The 12,710-nt window shown below is 36.0% G+C and overlaps 1 long non-coding RNA gene across 1 annotated transcript in view; it reads left to right on the top strand.

The window, feature by feature from the left end:
• The window catches only part of LOC108522120 (uncharacterized), a 154,446-nt gene that overhangs the window by 41,980 nt on the left and 99,756 nt on the right, over nucleotides 1–12,710 (top strand). The window contains exon 4 of the long non-coding RNA XR_001883371.1: nucleotides 11,374–11,543. This is a non-coding gene — a long non-coding RNA (uncharacterized LOC108522120). The remainder of the gene's footprint in view (nucleotides 1–11,373; nucleotides 11,544–12,710) is intronic.

The following is a 12,710-nucleotide window of genomic DNA, read 5'->3' as shown; positions in this document are numbered from 1 at the left end:
CATAATAATAAAATAAAATAAAATAATAAAACCAAAAATAAATATTGATGCCTGTGGTTCTCCTCTCTTATTATTTAATAAATCTGGGGTATGCCCTGGGCATCAGTATTTTAAAAGCTCCCCCAGGTGATTGTAATGTACTACCACGGCCGTGTGCCACTAATCACTGGTGCAGGGCATTATTTCTCAACTTTGTACTTGTTAAAATCACCCAAGAAACTTTTTAACTACCCCAATGTAGTCTGGGCCCCATCCCAGACCAATTGAATCAGAATGAGAAACTTCTAGATATAGGATTAAAAAAATAAATAAAATCAGCATAGGTCATTGTATTTTGCATCCGGGGTTGGGAATTACAGACAAAGGGTTAGCTTTCTCACAAAGCAAGCTAAATGCATTTTAGTAGCTTTATAATTTAAAGAAGTCTTGCCTGTAAAACATTATTTTGATTGTCAGGAGTCTATCATATATATGTATACATATTCATTCATACACACACACATGCTCATGATGGGATTGCATTGAACTTGAATATTTGTATCAGAATTTAAACATCAGAAAAAATACTGGCAGAAAAGGCACTGGAGTTTCTTATTTTCTTTTTAATATGTAAAACTGGGACAGATGATTCTCATCTCAGGTTCTGCGAGTAGAAAATCTTTCCTCCAGGAGATACTGTCATTCAGCTGTTCAAATCCTAATGTGCCTGAAAATTGCTGATGTGCTAGATACTTTTTTCTTTCCAAAGGAGTTGGTTATGAAACATCTAAAAATGAAGCATGAAACAAAAGAGAGAGTTAACTTATAATTGCTCTGTTGAAACATTTCGTGCAGATCTTGGCAGATTGGTGAATCCATTTGCAAATCTCAAAATTTGGAAATCAGCAGTTCTTAGGTGTACAGAGTCATTATATTCAAGGATTGTGTCACTGTATTTGCAAATGCTAAGTGGGTTTTGAACAAACGAAAGATTGAGTAAAAGATCATTAATTAATATTAAATGTACCAAACATATCAGTAGGTGCTTTTAAAATCTTTTACTCATATAATACTGATAAAATTTCTGCGATTCAGAATTTTATTATACATGTTTTTAAAATTAAGAAAATGTAAGGTCATAGGAGTTAAGGAATTTTCTCAATATCACACCACTACAAAGTATCAGAGATTGGTTTGATTTTAGATCATCTGCTCCATTGAAGGGCCAGTTTTCATTAATATGTCCAATAAAGTTTCTTTTTCTCCTTATTTCCTCTATCTCTACATAACTAACATTTGTGAATGGCCTTCTATACCATTGTTCAATTGATAATAAATGCACAATATGGTCTCCATTAACCAGAACTCAAGGGATTGTGACCTTCTGCTGGTGTCAATCCCTTTGCTGTTGTAGTTTCTGTTAGATCATCCTAAAATGTATAATTTAGAAATTTTGCCTTAGTAGGTACAGGACAGGAAATAAAATTTCTACTTTGATGATTTATTGCTTTTCAGAGCCCACGGGGAAAATCAGGTACCATTGTAAAACATAAAAGAGATAAACTTTTTCAGGTCATTTATGAGTTCCTCCTAAAAGCAATATTCAGAAAAATATTAAGTTAATCAAAACATCATATAATAGTTTATTGAGAGCAGAGGCCAAATGTTTAATTTTATGTATCTTCAGTACATAGCAACATAACTTCCATCCAGCAGGCAATTGCCAGATTGTTGTGGCAAGGATAGCAATAGAGATTTGAAGCTTTCTGGTATTACCTACCTATCCCACCTGTTTCTCTTAATTCTATTTTTTTTTTTTTTTAGTCTCAGGTATGCATAGGCACAGACACACAACATTATGGAGGGAAAAGAAAACCTCTGGTTAAATAATTTTACCTTGAAGAGAAAATTTCATTCTCCAAGAATGGTTAGAGGAGGCTTCTGTAGGCAGAATCTGATTCCTTGCATTTTTCACCTTCAAGGGAATGTCTGCATTTCTTGGCTAGTGGTCCCTTCCTCGATTTTCAAAGCCAACAACACAATACATCTCCCTGATATTTCTTCCATTCTCACATCTCTCTCTCACCTCAAGCAGGAGAGGTGATTAGGTTGGGCCCAACGGTACAATTCAGGAAAATGTTTTCATCTCAGGGACCTTAACTTACCTGGAAAAAGAGCTAAGTTTAAGGTAACATATCCACAAGTTTCAGGAATTAGAGGACAATGTTTGGGGGGAAGAGGGGCAATGTTTTGCCTACTACACCCACTCTTTATCCAGTGTCCTCTAGCCTTCTCTCTTTTCTAATATCTTCAGATTTTTTTTTGTGGTGCTATGGGGAAAACTATGTATTTGCTGTGGTCCAAAGTGGCATTTTTGGTATAAGGAACTCTCAGATCTGAAATATCTCTTAATAATTTTGGAGGTGGGAAATTCTGGGACATTTGAAGAGTGACAAATCTCAAAGATAGAACAGTTGTAGCAACCAAAAGGAGAAAAGAAACGACTGGAACAGAAGCAGGATGTGAATGAACTATTTATGAGCACTGGGCATGGGTCATCAGCCTCTCTGAAAGGGGAGGAGGCAATGGTAAAACTTTCCCCAGTATATCCTGTCGAGGATGCAGCCCTTAATTGCAAAGGCTGAAGGGGAAGAGAGTCCACTTCCTTTTGCGGATGGTGGGATATTATTCCATGGTGATCCTCAACTCTTCTGATACCTATAAAACTTCTCTCCAATAAGCTAGAGTGAAGTGAAAAGATAGTTAAGGTAAACAAAAACCAAATTTCTCTTTTCTCCTTCATGTTCATCTTCTTTCCAAGCCACCTCTGTAAAGGTACAAGAGCCCACTTGTGTTCTACAGTAATTTCTGTTAAAGCAGACCTGCATTCTGACAGAATAGAATTAAGTGAACAAGGAACAAGTCCCTATTATGTGTCAGACCCTCTCCCTCTCTTTTATTTCTTTTAATATTGAGTTAATATTGGTCAGCTTTTGGAAAGAATCTCAGGATGAATAACACTTCAGAAATAGGAGTGAGAGATTTGAATTTAATCTCTGTCTCTGAAGATCTGTTGTTTTCCTTCTCCCCCAAACTGATTAGGCAGCAGAGCAGGCATTGGCTGAATTTTTTTTTTTTTTTTTTGAGACGGAGTCTCTCTCTGTTGCCCAGGCTGGAGTGCAGTGGCCGGATCTCAGCTCACTGCAAGCTCCACCTCCCAGGTTCACGCCATTCTCCTGCCTCAGCCTCCCATCTGAAATTTTTTAATATTGACTGAAGTTAACAGGTAGACAACAATGAAGAATTACTTGTTTTTTCCTTAATAATGTTTTTAAAATTTTAAGAACAGTATTTGGACGTAGAATATAATAAATGATTGCTATTAATATTTATAGTCTTGATTTAAATTACCATTAAAGTTTTTCTTTCTGCTCATTAGAAAAGCAGCCACAGCATGTATGCATTAATCTATTTCTCACTTAGCTCATTCAATGGTGCAACTATTATGTAAAAGGCTATGAGTTAATCTTGAAGAAGATGCAAAGTAGAAAGGACATGATTTTGGCTTCAAGGATTATATGGCATAGGGGAGGATCACACAATAGAACAAATAAAATGAAAGGTAAAATATAAATGCCGTAAGGGTGATGGTACAAAATGCTATGAAAATGTATTCTCCAAGGCACTCAGGATAGATTTCATGAAATGGTATTTGCTTCATCATAAGTTGTGACATATTTACAGGATCTGGCAAAACAAAAAACAATGAAGAAGATGGAGGCAGTAATAGGCAGAGGCCTGAGGAGACAGATATAGATGGCTGATTAATGAGATTCCCTAGCATTCCCATTGTCCATATGCTAGAGTGACTCATCATGATTAGTGAAGCCTAGCAGAGAAAACTTCAGATCACTGTAATCTGAGTCATTAGTCAGTTTCCAAAAATAAGATCATTTTACATAGGTAAAGTTTATATAGTAGATTAATTGTAAAAATAGCCCAAACTTCCCACTGCTTTTCATATCCAAACTTTTTGCAATGTCATACAGCTTTCCTCATCAAGAGACTGCAGGGGTGGAGGAGGGTATCTCTTTCTCCAACCCTTAAACATGGTTTGACCCTATGATTTGCACTGGCCAAAAGAATGCAAGTAAAAGTGTATGTTGGTTCAAGAAGACTTAAACAATTCCACTTGCTTTTCTGGAAAATTATCACCACCATGGGACTAAGCATAGAGCACATGAAATAGGGCTAAGTTATTCCAGTTGTTTCAACGGAGACCTGAGATATAGGAGACAGTCCAACTATAGCAACATAATTGGAAGTCAAAAAGGAGGAGGGAAATATAAATCTACTGTTTCAAGGTCTTATATTGTTATAGAAGTGATATATTATTTGAAGGCAGACTCATCAAAGATGCAAATGACTAAATATTGACTAAAATGACATAGATACAGAAAATAATAAAAATAGTCTATAAGAAGACACAAAAAGAAGAATAAAGAACAAATGAAACAAATAGAAAAATATCAAGAGGATTTATATAATACCAACTATATAGAAATTACATTGAATTTAAACAGTCTAATTAAAGAACATTAGCTATTATACTGGGTTAAAAAGCAAACACAGCTATATGCTGTCTATAAGAAAATACTTAAAATATGAAGATATATGTAGTTTAATATAACATGCAGGTACAAATCAAGAGAGAAAATTAGAATGTCCATACTAATACTGATCAAAACATATATCAGATAAAGGAGTATTATCAGAAATAAAAAGGGACATTTCATCATGGAGTAAATTCATCAAGATGGTGTAACACCCTTGAATGTGTATGTACCATAGAAAAGAACCTCAAAACATACCAGGAGAAAAATCTTACCATACTGAAATTAGCAATAGACAAACTCTCTGTCATAGCTGGCTATTTCAATACTTTTTTCTCAGTAGTTAATAAAACAAGTAGTTATAAATGTCAGTTAGATATGGAAGACTTGAAAAACACAATCACCAACTTCACTGAAGTAGCACTGTTGGTGGAAATGTGAAATGTTTCAACTATATATATATATGTAAAATTTTTTTGAGCCCAAGTCTCACTCCGTCACCCAGGCTGGAGTGCAATGGCACAATCTTGGCTCACTGCAACGTCCGCATCCTGGGTTCAAGCAATTCTCCTGCCTTAGCCTCCTGAGTAGCTGGGATTACAGGTGCCACCACACCTGGCTAATTTTGCATTTTTAGTAGAGATGAGAGTAGACCATGTTGGTCAGGCTGGTCTTGAACTCCTGACCTTGTGATCTGCTTGCCTTGGCCTCCCAAAGTGCTGGCATTACAGGCATGAGTCACCATGCCTGGCCAATTTTTTTTTTTTTTTTTTTTTTTTTTTTTTTTTTTTTTTGCATTTTAGTAGAGATGGGGTTTCACCGTGTTGACCAGGCTGGTCTTGAACTCTTGACCTCAGGTGATCCACCTGCCTTGGCCTCCCAAAGTGGTGAGATTACAGGTGTGAGCCACCATGCCTAGCCAATTTCAACCACTTTGGAAAACAGTTTTTAAGCTCCTTATCTTAATGTATAACCCTACCACTTCACTCCTAGGTATTTACCCAAGAGAAATGGAGCCATGTACCCACACAAAGACAAGTACATGAATGTTCTTGAAATTTATTCATTAACTTCCAGCCCCAAAGTAGAAACAAGTAGTCCATCACAATAAACAAATTGTAGTATATTCATATGACAGAAGACTACTCAGAAACAAAAATGAAGATCCATGCAACAAGTGGGTCTCTAAAAACATACTGTGCAAATAACCCAGAGGAGCTGATTGCTATGGTTCAATTCACATGAAATTCCAAAAATTGCAAATGACAGATGTAGATAAATACTTTCTCTACGGTTAAGGAGGAATGAAGGCCCCTCATGCAAAGGGGCACAGATAAACTTTTTGGTTTTATGAAAATGTTCTATATCTTTATTATGAAGGTGGTCACACAGATGTATACAGCTGCCAAAACTCATTGAACTGTACACTTAAAATAGGTGTAGTTTACTGAAGGAGGGTCATACTTGCATAAGATTGATTATCAAAAAGAATGTGTCTTACCCCATTCTTAACAGCAGCTCCATTTAGATAAATATGACATATACCCAGTGTGTTAATTAGGAAATAATGATCTTTAAGAAAGAACGTTCTGTGGAATAACGTCTGGCTAGGTGAATTTATATCTTGAGATTTTTAATTAAAATTGGTGCTGCCTTCCTCTTTTCTGAAATGGAAATGTGAACACAAATGAGTTTCATCTAGAAGGGAAATCCACAGCTATTACAAGTTCCTTTTCTTAAGATGATACAACAAGGAACACAAAGCACCCAAATAAAAATAGACTGTCTACACTTGTGTTATTCCTGAATGTCTAATGATGCATTGTGGTTACCTAGGTATGTTAGCTACATGGACAGCTGAACACTAACCCCCTGCTCTACAATTCTTTCAGTACTTATTGAACATGAAGAATCAAAAAGAGAAAACATTCTAAGTGATGTTTATAAGTGGGTTGAGAGATAGCAGAGAAAGAGACTATTTTAGCAAAGGGAAGATAATAAATCTGGTTTCAGACATATTAAATTAGAGGTTCCTATAAAATTTCCAGTTGAAGATATCGAGTAAGTTGATAGTGCCACAAGCTTGGAGCTTTAATAAAAGTCAGAGGTGCTGCTGGGGATATGGATGTGGAAAGAAAGATTGGGAGGTTGAAGAGAAGAGAAGGGGAAGGAAGGAAATGGTTAATATCTATTATATACTTTTTAAAAGTTGTATGGTTAAGGGAAAGAAAGGAAAATTTAAAGAGAACTTGCTAGGGATAAAAAAGGTCAGAGTATATTTCCCAGCTGAAGCATATAAATTAGCAAAGAGAATTAAGTATAAGATAGAAACACTGGATTTGTATGGTCTCCATGGAGATAGAAATGCAATAAAGAGCACAACCCAAATGGCAATGTTGAATTTGAAAATGAAGATTTTCATTGATTTGGGGAATACAGGAAAGAGAACTGGCCGGATTCAGATTATTGCCTATCTTCTACACACACACACACACACACACACACACACACACACACACACGCATACCACTCTTATATTTAAAGTTTGACAGCAAGAAAATTAAAGAAGGGGCTTGAGAGGACAGAAAAAACTGGGGTCAGGTCAGAGGATTTCTTACAAAGCTGGCAGTTATAAACGTGTAAAGTCCCACTCTAAAACTATATTACAAAATTCCTCAACAACACTGATGACCTGCAAGCAAGAGTTGAATGTTTGACAACTGGTTTATTAGGAATTTCATTTGGGATTAGTGTATGACCAGTATAAGAGGAAACTTTCATATGACCTTTTGTGTTTGAAACTTGTGATGTATTTACTGACTGGGATCTGAAGATTGCAAAGCAAGGTTGTAAATTTGGGAAAACTTTTAGAGCAAGAAAAAGTAGTAGCTGATGGGGACCTGTCGGGTGTTAGAGAAGGAAATAAGGCCATTGAGTATGGAAGATCAACTTTCAAGGTGGATGTCCTGCTGGAGAGAGAAGGAATTCACTGGAGAAGGGACATTTAGTATGTTGAGGGACTGGAGACCTTGGAGGAAAAGACTCAAAACCAAGTTTATGTCAGAGGAAGGAATAGTGGCTGAAAATGTACTGTGAGAAGCATGTAAAAATTGTCTTATGATTTTTGATTTCTGACTAAAGTTCTACAGCTTCAGTACCACCTCCCTTTTTCCATTTCATTTGGTGCACTGGGACAATGGAAGAAGCAAATATATAGATGTGTGGGAGAACAGTAGAGGCCATGTTTTCTCTTTAGTCTGTAGATCTCAAAATCAACACCTGGGACAGGGTAGAGGGGAGGAAATGGACCAGGGGTGGGAGGTAGGAGTGAAAAGAACCGAGTAAAATTAGAAACTGAAAATAAGGTCCCCGTGAACGGTGATGGGAGCAATTTGAGCTTTAGGTTCTCCTAAGTCCAAAATGGCCTTATGTTGGATATGTGTGTATGTGCCCCAAACTGACTCTCCAATCTGATTATTTACTACTATTGTAAATATTCTGTGTAGACTATCATAATGTTACTGTCTTTGTTTTCAAGACTTAGATTGGCTAAGTGGTACCGGGGTTGTGGGTTCTGGTCACCTCTGAGCCAAGAAATTTTTCATTGATATTCTCTCTGATCACTTCCAATCCTCTTTATTTCTTACTTGGCTTTTAATATTCACTTGATGAAGAAGAAAATGTATGTGTGTATACATTTATATACACATGTAAGACAGCTGAGTGAAGCCAATTTGGTAAATCTGAGATCTGAATTCAGTGTGCTTGTCATTTAAACTTTCTATTTGCATGAGACGTATTAAATACTTCTTAAGAGAACAGGGCCCTAGGGGTCACATTTTCTTAAAACAAGACATGTACTTCCATTATGTGCTCTGTGTCTGAAAAGGATGCACAAGTTATATGTACGGGAGTGAAGAATAGTAATGCTGAAATGCATCTTATTCCTGAAGGACTTTTCACGGTTGTGAACTACTTTATTTTGTATTACTCAAGTTGATTTATTTTATCTCTATGAAATGGTAATAGAGTTTTATGCCTTTCTATCACCATAATATAATGATGGCCTGAAATAGAGCAACAGTTCCCATACAATTTTAAATGATTCATAGCCACTTAAAGAATTGAGATCCTTATTACAACTTTTAAAAAGTAAATACAAATGTGTAAAAGAAATAGGACCAAGGTCTGTCATATCCTTATGTATGCAACTACTATCAAGACAATAATGGCAGCTGATGAATATGGAGGAAGACATATGTAAGTTGAAAAAGTTCACTTTTAACATACTTTACTAATGTCTCTCTACCTAATAATTTGGTGAAATAATTTGGCGAGTGCTTCCACAGTAAATAGGTTTATCTTCAAACCTAATGCTCTTTTCCATCTTAACTGAGCATAAAATCATATCTTTAAAGATCTGCAAGTAAGAAAGGCTTGATGCCTCTTGAGCAGTTCAGTGTGACATATGGTTTTAAATGCAACAATTTTATCTGTATCACACAGTATCTGCAAATTTGAGCTAATGTTCCTGTGGAAACAAGAAGGGATTTATGCCCAAAACTAAAGAAGAAGAAGAAAGAATCTTTTTAGCTGCCATATGTAGAACACTGAAAACTGTATATAAATAGAAAACAATATTGATATTTGTGCATCTATAATTTCTTTGGAAACATGTTTTTATGTCTAACTACTCTATTCAAACATTTATGGTAATAGAAATCTTGAATGCAAATTCCTACAGGGGTCAGGCAGGTAATAAATATACATGAGTGAAAGGCCCAGTGAGGATTAAGGTAAACCTGAGAGGTTTGCCCTGTCTTAAGCTGGCAAGTGTTTCACAAAATCCAGCAGACTGTTGCTATGGAATACTGTTGGCCTGAGGTTGCCAGATCTGCCAAATTTTCAAGAGATGCCCCATAATTGGATCTCATGTAAATTCTCACAATTACATTGGCAACAGGATTTATTTTTAACATAAAGTATTTTAAAATATCTATTCATAGTTATTTTAAATAACTATAACATAGTTGTTTTAAATAACTATAAAATAAATATTTTAAATAACTCACATAATTGGCATGTGTGCTGCTGATTTGTAACCACTGATATCTGATGTATGTTGTTAGATGAATGAAAAAACAAATGGTGGGAAGGTGGAAAGTAAAGGAGGAAGGGAAAAAGGAAGAAGAAAATCGGTTTTCCACAATATACATAAAGATTTTTTATTACTGCTTTGTTTTATTTTTTAAATTTTTATGAGTATATAATATGTGTATATATTTATGGGGTACATGAGATATTTTGATACAGACATGCAATGTGAAAGAAACACATCGTGAAGAATGGGTTAGTCATCCCCTCAAGCATTTATCCATTGAATTGCAAACAATCCCACTATACTCTTTAAGTTATTTTAAAATGTACAGTTATTATTGACTATAGACTCCCTGTTGTGCTATCAAATAATAGGTGTTATTCGTTCTTTCTACTTTTTAAATACCCATTAACCATCCCCACTAGTCTCGATAAAGAAAACACCAGGAGTGCTAATTTAAATTTTAATACAAATGAAAATAAAATTTATTAAAGGATATATGCAACTGATTAAGCCTTGGAACTTCATTTCTTTCTGATGAACTGTATACACCTGGTACAGAGTGCAAACCTCAGATGGACCATGGAATTGATTTTGTGTATGGTGTGAGACACAGATTAAGATTTATTCTTTTCAATATGGATAAAATATTGACCTCATACCATGTAGTGAAAAGACCATTCTTTCCACAGTTGTCAACAATGTCATCTTTATTGTAAATCAAATCTATATATAATATACAAATGTATATATACACACACACATTAACATCTACAGAGAAAGAAAGAAGGAAAGAATGAATGAACGAGTGAAAGAAAGAAAAAGAAAAGAAGGAAGGAAAGGATGTTCTGGACACCATGTTATATTCCATTATTTGACTTTGCAATAGTACCACACTGTCTTAATTAGTGTAGTTTCATAATAAGTCATACTTGGTAGTGTCTTTCCACTTTGATGGTAGTGGTGTTTTGTTTTGTTTTGTTTTTTCCTAGAATGTCTTGGCTGGATGTGGTCCTACATATTAACATACACATTTTAAATGATCTTGTTAATTTCCAATTCCTTTGTAAAGCATGTGAGTACATAGTTAAACCTGTGTACCCAGGCACTCCACTTTACGTACCTTCCCCAAAGCGGTGCAAGCATGATGTACCAAAAGACATTCAAGAATCCTCATAATGGCACTCTTTGAAATGGGCAAAATCTAGAAAAAACTAAAATGTTCAATACAGTAGAATGAATACATTAATTATATTTATACAAGTAAATGCTACGCATAGCAATGAAAATGAACTACTACTAAAAGTAATGACACAGATGAATCTTACAATATTGAATTAAAGAAACCAGACACATTAGAGTATAAATTGTGATTCTATGTATACAAACCTCAGAACCAGCAAAGTAAATTGATAGCATTGGAAGTCAGTACATCAGCTCTCTTTGGAGTGTAAATAATGACTGAGAGTGGCATAGGGAGGGTAATTGGGTACTTGTAATCTTCTTGGCCTGTGTGCTGATTACACAAGAGGATATATTTTGTGAAAATTTCTCAAGCTGTACATTTATGATTTATGTACTCTTTTTCTATGCATGTTATACCTCAATGAAAATTATTTGAATATATAGCATACATGAGGCATAATAGCTTCATTTTGGTTCCATTTTATTTTGTTCTTATAGAGCAAAATTTGGGAACAAATGGGAACATCTGTGGATCCATAATTTCTGCTATAACAAACAAGACTTTTATGTTTATATCGCACTTCCACATCAGAAGAACCTATGGAAGAATCTAGGAAAATGCCTAGCGTCGACATGAGGAAAGTACATGGATGGCAGCAGACTACCAGGTAACCCAGGAAAGAAACTGTAGAGGAAAAGAGAGAATAAGAGTGTACCAAATGGGCACCTGTATCCTAGACAGGATATAGAAGTCATATAATTTTGCTTCATGTTTAGTGAGAATTTATTTTTCTTCCCTTTCCTTCCTTTCCTTTCCCTTCCATTTCCTTTCCTTTCCTTTCTTGAAACTTGTATTAACAGCAAACTCATATCAATGCAGCATCAACAGATGAAGCCAAATTTTGCACAAACATCGTAGGATTTCTAACTAACCACTTTAGGGTTTGTGTGACTTGTGTCCAATGGCTTATTAGTGTGAACAAAATCACAGAATCAAACAAAAGCCTGATAACAACTGCATGGAGAGAGAGATTGAGTCCGGGCCACATGGCATACTCGTATTAATTTTATATTATCAGTTAATAATAATCGTGTGTTATTGTCTCAACAACCCTGTCATGTACACAAGAAAACCAATGCTGGGGATATTATGTACTTGATTTCAGGTTGTACTAGTGGTCAATCTTGGGCTCTTGCTGCCAAGATTTGAGCCTTTTTCTTAGACTGATTATTTTCAAATACCTTTTATCTCCATAATTTTATTTTTAAGGAAACTAAAATGGAGAAGTGTAATGCACAAAACAGACAAAATGGGGCTACTCTGAGTGAGGCAGCATGGGAAGAATATACCCAGGCCTCTTTGTCCCTCCCCTTCACTCTCTCCTTGGTTTCCAGAGCCAGTCTCTCGGGTGAACCTTCCCTCAGCTTGTGTTCTTCTCAGACGGCAGGTTTTGCAGCAAGAGCTCCCACGTAGTAGTTTACTTTTGGATAAGTAGTTTACTTTTGGACTGGGAAGAGAAGAAGAGTTATATAACTGGCCATCCCTGTGGGCAACTGGGATTCGTTCCTGCTAGGACCCTCTGGGGAAATCATACAGAATAAGTTTCAGAAAATTGTCCTGAGGAATGGCAACTTGGGAATATTTACCTACTGGTTCCTGCCTCCTTTGATCAAGGAATCCCCCTGGGAGTTTTAGCCCCCCTCACATTTCCAGTTTTGCCCCTGTGTGAGCACAGAGTAGGTTCCTGCAGGCGTCGCACGCAGCAGCCTGCATGGGAGGTGACCCACTTGGAACAGAAGGTAAGAGATGCCTGGTGCCAATGAGGAGAGGATCT

Source organism: Rhinopithecus bieti, unplaced genomic scaffold (assembly GCF_001698545.2).
Source record: "Rhinopithecus bieti isolate Rb0 unplaced genomic scaffold, ASM169854v2 scaffold_62795, whole genome shotgun sequence".
Lineage (NCBI taxonomy): Eukaryota > Metazoa > Chordata > Mammalia > Primates > Cercopithecidae > Rhinopithecus > Rhinopithecus bieti.
Note: the sequence above shows the minus strand (reverse complement) of the source record. Positions and strands in the feature narration are given on the sequence as shown.